Here is a 7,529-nt window from a genome sequence, read left to right on the forward strand (position 1 = left end):
AGCGCTGTAATAGGTTCCGTTATTTTTAAAATATAATTACAACAGCGCTTGTGTTTAGAAAGCACTGTAAAATGGGCGCTGTTAAATGTCATTTCTGGCGTAGTGTATCTTAATACGAAGATATTGAAATTGGAATATTAAACTTTTTATATTTATAGACATTGCATGATGTAGCAGTCAAGCGATAGTTGTTTGGCTATAAAATTTAAAGTCTAAACTTAGCTTGTGGCCTATCAAATCTTTTAGATTTAAATATATTTTTGGTCTTTACAAATATATTTCATTTTGATTTTAATCTTTGTAATTTTTTTTGTTTGATTTATACCTTTGTGATACCATAAACCACAAATTAAAATTTTTGAATTTTGACATTGAGTGATGAAATTCTTCAAGAAAAAAATATTTTATAAGGTAAAGAGTATCATGTAATAACTTAACACGTCACATTAATCCAAAAACATTCATCAAATTTAACAACTCAAAGTCATAATATTTCACAAAAAATTATTTTGAAATCCATGTAAATAAGTTTAGTAATAAATGCAAATAAAATTCCAACATGATATCTCTATCAGAGTGGAAATTCCAAAAATAAAAAGACATATAATAAAAGTCTTCAAGATAAGACGGCTTTCGATACTCTAAGGATACTAGTCGTCACAAGCATGAGAAATATTCAAGAAAGAAAAAAATATTTTGTAAGGTAAAGAGTATCATGTAATAACTTAACACGTCACATTAATCCAAAAACATTCATCAAATTTAACAACTCAAAGTCATAATATTTCACAAAAAATTATTTTGAAATCCATGTAAATAAGTTTAGTAATAAATGCAAATAAAATTCCAACATGATATCTCTATCAGAGTGGAAATTCCAAAAATAAAAAGACATATAATAAAAGTCTTCAAGATAAGACGGCTTTCGATACTCTAAGGATACTAGTCGTCACAAGCATGAGAAATATTCAAGAATATAATATCAAAGGTTAATCCAAATCAATCGCAATAAAACAGTCGCAAGGATGAAATATTATGCATGTTCTATACTTTATAATTCTTCATCATTTGGTACCGTTCTACTCTAAAGTACTTGGTTAGTAGTCCTGATACTACAGAAGTGTACAGACAATTCATGAACGGCCAAGTCCTCATAGATCCCCTTGACTCAACCCAAGACACACATACGCGACAGTCGGGATACTCATGTGTTGCACGGTAGCTCCCGACCTTAGGGAATAACCCACTAATCCACTAGAAATTCCCTATCAGAGATACCCCCAAGGTCTGCCAGTCTTACCTTACGATTCGACTGTAGCCTTCCACGATCAGGCTCATTCAATTGTACTCTCCAAAATCACTAGGTTTGTTAGACTCTTCATATATGATTATAAAATAATCTTAACTCCAAAAATCTCCAATATCTATCTCATACATATTTGATTATCACAAGTCAACAACTCTCAATTTGAATTTAAAATATTCATTAAAATTTATGTCTACGTAAATTCCAATCATTCTACATTAATCATCAGCATTTATATCATTATATATGCATATCAATCAATCTCAATAAAATTCCAATATTTGGTCTACACCACTCACAATGTACAATCTAGTCCTATCAATCACATAATAAAAAATCAAACAAGTGGTGCATTCAAGTAAAATTATGTTGGAAAAATCTAGAGATAATTAGCAATAACTATCTCAATAATGCGGAATAATGTTTCTTCCCCACCTGTGCAGATAAATGGCCAAATAGAAAATACAATTCCACAAAGCAAAAATAATTGGCAGGAAATTAAATATGAGACAAACATAATTTTTAACGTGGAAAACTTCCCTCTAATTGAGAGAATAAAAATCACAGGACGTAGTCCAGTAAAAACTTCCACTATAATAATTAATGGGTACACCAGAGTCTTCCTAATAACAATAGAGAACATCAATCAACAATAACAACCTTATAACAACCTTCCACTAAAGTTGGTATGCCAAAGTAACTCTTAGAGAAGATAAAACTACTCAAACTATATATATTAAAGTAACCAACTCGGTGGTAGAAATAATCTATCAAAATTGTAGATCAAACGGAGCAGGTTTGCTACACACCTGTTACCACCACCAAAACCAAACCCTTATTTTTCTTCTCTGGCAACCATTCTCTTTCCTTATAATTCTTAGGGATTTCTAAATCCCTTTTATTTCCTTCACATGGGCCAAACCCATTAAAACCTTCTTTTTTTTATTTTCTTTTTATCTTAATAATAACAATACTAATAAAACTAGTGGGTTCCACTTGGGGAGTGAGCCCACCCAACAAATCTCCCCATCACGACTCAAGTGTGAAGATGCTGCTCAACCATGCCAGCTTTCTTTCTATAGCATATCATCTTCGACACAGGCAAGGTCTTCGTCATCATATCTGAACCATTCTCATCAGTATGAATCTTCTCAATTAAAAGTGACTTCGTTTCCAGTGCATCTCGTATCCAATGATACTACACTTCAATATATTTTGACTTTGCATGAAAAGTCGAATTCTTGCTGAGATGTATCACACTCTGACTGTCACAGAATAACAAAAACTTGTCTTGCTTGAGGCCTAATTCATGTAGGAATTTCTTCATCCACAAGAGTTCTTTGGAAGCTTCCATTGCTGCAATGTACTCAGCTTCAGTAGTGGACAAAGCAATAAACTTTTGTAGTCTTGATTTCCAAGACACAGCTCCCCCTGCAAAAGTCATCATATAACCAGAAGTAGATTTTCTAGAATCAAGATCACCTGTCACGTTTGCATCTGTGTAGCCATCCAACACAGGTTCACCACCTCCATAGCATAAACACACTTTGGAAGTGCCTCTGAGGTATTTGAGAATCCACTTCATTGCTTGCCAATGATCTTTACCAGCATAAGAGAGAAACCAACTAACAACTCCAATTGCATGAGCAATATCTGGCTTTGTGCATACCATAGCATACATTAAACTACCAACTGTGGATGCACAAGGAACCTTCTTCATCTGGTTGCTCCATATAAATCTCTTCCTCCAAATCACCATGAAGGAATGCAGTTTTCACTTCAAGTTGTTCAACTTCTAGGTTCAAACTAGCTGCCAACCCAAGCACAACTCGAATAGAGGACTTCTTCCCGCAGGTGAAAAAATTTCATCAAAGTCAATACCTTTTCTCTGATTAAAACCTTTCACAACCAATCTTGCTTTGTATCTTGGTTGAGAACTATTCTCTTCAGCCTTTATCTTGTATACCCGTTTGTTCTTGAGTGATTTTCTACTATTAGGCAACTTTACCAAATCAAATGTGTGATTCTCGTGCAAGGAATTCATTTCTTCTTGCATGGCCTTTAACCACTTTTCTTTATCAACATTTGTAATAGCTTTTTGATAGTACTCTGGCTCTCCACTATCAATGATCATCACATACTCATGTGAAGGATATCTTTAAGAAGGTTGACGTTCTCTAGTAGATCTTCTCAACTCAAACTCGAATAGTGGCTCAACTGGAACCTGCTTATCATGGTGGGGCACATGATCATCAGTTACATTCTCATCATCTACCTGTATATCTCTTCCATCAACAAGAGTTTATGTAGGGGGCTTAGGTGCAACATCAATGTAACTTCTGGAATTTGGTTTCGGTTTTTCAGCTTTATCAAAATCTTCAACAATCTGGTCTTCAAGAAATATCACATCTCGGCTTCTAATAATTTTCTTGTCAACCGGATCCCACAATCTATAACCAAATTCTTCATCACCATAATCGACGAATATACACTGTTTGGATTTACTATCAAGCTTGAACCTCTCATCTCTTGGAACGTGAACAAAACATCTACAACCAAAAACTCTCAAATGACGGTAACATACATCTTTCTCTGTTCACACTCTATTTGGAACATCACCATCAAGTGGAATTGAAGGAGAAAGATCGATCAAGTTCACTGCAGTTTTCATTGCTTCATCCCAAAAAGATTTTGATAATTTTGCATGAGAGAGCATACATCTGATTATGTCATTAATCGTACGATTCATTCTCTCTGCAACACCATTATGCTGAGGTGTCTTTGAACTGTTTTCTTAAACATGATTCCATGTTCTCTACAATACTCTTCAAATAGACCTCTGTATTCGCCACCTTTATCTGATCGAACACATTTTAATTTTCTTCCCTTTTCCCTTTCAACACTTGCATGAAAATGCTTGAAGACTCCAAATACCTGGTCTTTAGATTTCAAAGGAAATGCCCACATTTTTCTATAGTGGTCATCAATGAAAGTAACAAAATATGATGCGCCACCAAGAGATTTACTATCCATCATACAAACACCAGTATAAACTAAATCAAGAATATTTTGCCTCATATGAGGACCCGTATTATGAAAAGAAACTCTATGTCGTTTTCCAGCAAAACAATGGGTGCAAGTTTTTAGAGACGTACCTTTCACATGAACAAATTTTTTCTTCGCAAGTATGTTGAGTCCTTTCTCACTCAAGTGACCAAGGAGCATATGCCATAAATCAGAAGATGTATCTTCAATTGCATTTGTTTATTCCTTGCATAACTTCGTAGGCATCCTATAGAGAGAAGTGGACCTTTGCTCATTTGCAACTACTAGGGACCCTTTGGTGATTTTACATATACCACCACCACCAAAGTAAGTGTGATAACCATCAATATCCAAAGCTTTCACCGAAATCAAATTGAGACGAATATCATGTACATGTCTAACATTCTTCAATTGAAGCTTGCAACCAATCCTAGTTTCAACCCAAACATCTCCCATACCGATAATTTTACATACTCCTTCATCTCTCATTTTTACTATGCCAAAATCATCTGCACTATAAGATGAGAAGAAATCACGCCTAGGAGTAACATGATATGAGGCACCCGAATCAATAATCCAAGTTGAATCCTGACATGCAAGGTTTATGGAATTATCATCAAAAACAATGTAGACATTATTAACAGATACAACTGTTGTTTCTTTATCATTTTTCTTCCCTTTGTCTTCATCTTTTTCCCTTGATTGATCTCTCTTAAGGAATCTGCAATTTCTTTTAATGTGACCCGCTTTGCCACAATGATAGCATATCACTTCTTTTCTAGTCCTCGACTTGCTTCTTGACTTGCTACGACTTTCAAAGTTGTCGCGTCTATGAATGTTTCTAGATTGAATTCTCCCTCGTTACTCTGTAACTAGTGCTTCTGACTTTGAGGAAGAACCAATCAAACCATGTTCCTTTTTTCAAACTTCTTCGTTCAATATGTTCTCTTTAACTTTTGACATTTTCAACTTTCCACTTGGAGCTGACTTGGTCAATGTCACAACACGGATTTCCCAATTATCAGGCAAGGAACTCAACAATAACAACGCTTGCAACTCATCATCTAATTTAATTTATGCAGTTGTCAACTGATTCACTCTATTCTGAAAAATACTCATATGCTCTACCATTGAATCCTCATATTTGTATTTCATATTCACTAGCTTCCGAATCAAGAATATTTTATTTTGCACATTTTTTCGTTCATACAACTCTTTTAATTTTTCCCACGTCTTGTTAGCATCTATTTCAGTTTCAACATGTGGATATACACTAAGATCCAACCACTTCCTAATCAACACCACTGCCTTTCTATTCATCTTCTTCCAGTCAGCGGAATAATGCAGAATAATTTTGTTGCCCCCACCTGTGCAGATAAATGGGCAAATAGAAAATACAATTCCACAAAGCAAAAATAATTGGTAGGAAATTAAATATGAGAGTAACACAATTTTTAACGTGGAATACTTCCCTCAAATTGAGAGAATAAAAACCACGGGACCTAGTCTAGTAAAAACTTCCACTATAATAATTAATGGGTACACTAGAGTCTTCCTAATAAAAATAGGGAACATCAATCAACCATAACAACCTTATAACAACCTTCCACTAAAGTGGGTATGTCAAAGTAACTCTCAGAGTAGATAAAACTACTCAAACTATATATATTAAAGTAACTAACTTCGTGGTAGAAATAACCTATCAAAATTGTAGATCAAACGGAGCAAGTTTGCTACACACCTGTTACCACCACCGGAACCAAACCCTTATTTTTCTTCTCTGGCAACCGTTCTCTTTCCTTATTATTTTTAGGGATTTCTAAATCCCTTTTATTTCCTTCACATGGGCCAAACCCATTAAAACATTCTTTTTTTATTTTCTTTTTATCTTAATAATAACAATACTAATACTAATAAAACTAGTGGGTTCCAATTGGGGAGTGAGCCCACCCAACAAATTATAATTTCATTCAAGTAAACAAGAATGCTCAAATACAAATCATTCATACAATAACAATTATTATAAGATCTCATAAAATCAAATATCATACAATCTTGATATAAATTAATTCACGATAATTCTATAGGTTTCTATATTATATTTTAATCCCCCCTCTTTCCATCCATATGTTGTTTAATTAATTATTTTTACTCAATAGAGCTCGACCATAGGTCGTAAGCCCATGATGAATCTATGAGAATTACGACATTCTCGTTCATCTCACATTATATTATAGTCATAAAATCAAATCTCCTCTCATCCCTTCCTAATGAAGTCGATATACGTATTTAATATATCGCGTCTTCACCAACCACCATATCTATTAATCCGTTGAAGTAATAAAACAACACAACAACCAAATACAAATTAATTAATTTCTAAAATAAATAAATTTCTTACTGTTTATACTTGCATCCACAAATATATTTAGAATTATACATATTTATGATTATATTAATATAGGCAAATATTTTTGTTATTAAAAATAAATTAGAGTTATATATCGTTAAATATATATCGTGTAGGTATGATTTATTATATTAAAATAAATGATAGTATACCAATGCAATTAATAATGTTTATTTATTATCTGGTGAATGCTATATAAAATTTTGAATTATAATTAAAATAAACCAAAGCCTTTATACATAAAACAAATTTTAGACTCTTTGATAAAACATAAAATTATATTTATAAAGCATATAAATAAAATATACATGGTCGTATAGTAATTAAAAACATAAAGAAAAATTAGGCACAATATTCATATAAATTAGTCAAGTTCTAGATTGCATACTGACATGAACATGAAATAAATTATATGTAATTAGTACTCATTTAAATTCAAACTTCTCAAATCTGTATATTGATAAATATAGCAGAATAGTAATATTAATAACCAAGTGTTTTATACTAAAAATAAAAAATAAATTGATGTCTTACCGAAAAAGAATAAAAGAAAATTAGGAATTAAAGGCATATGATGAAGACTAATATAGGAGACGATAATCCTATCATAATTTTATAGTTTATGTCACTTTCATAAAGCGAAGACTTAATATAAAAATAATACAACAAAAAATTTGTATAGGTACCAACATATACTCACCTTATAGAGTAAACTAAAGGGTGTCAATCGATTTATATATATATATATTACTTCTAGTGCTACAAGAA

This window comes from Cicer arietinum, chromosome 2, assembly GCF_000331145.2.
Source record: "Cicer arietinum cultivar CDC Frontier isolate Library 1 chromosome 2, Cicar.CDCFrontier_v2.0, whole genome shotgun sequence".
In the NCBI taxonomy this organism is placed as follows: domain Eukaryota; kingdom Viridiplantae; phylum Streptophyta; class Magnoliopsida; order Fabales; family Fabaceae; genus Cicer; species Cicer arietinum.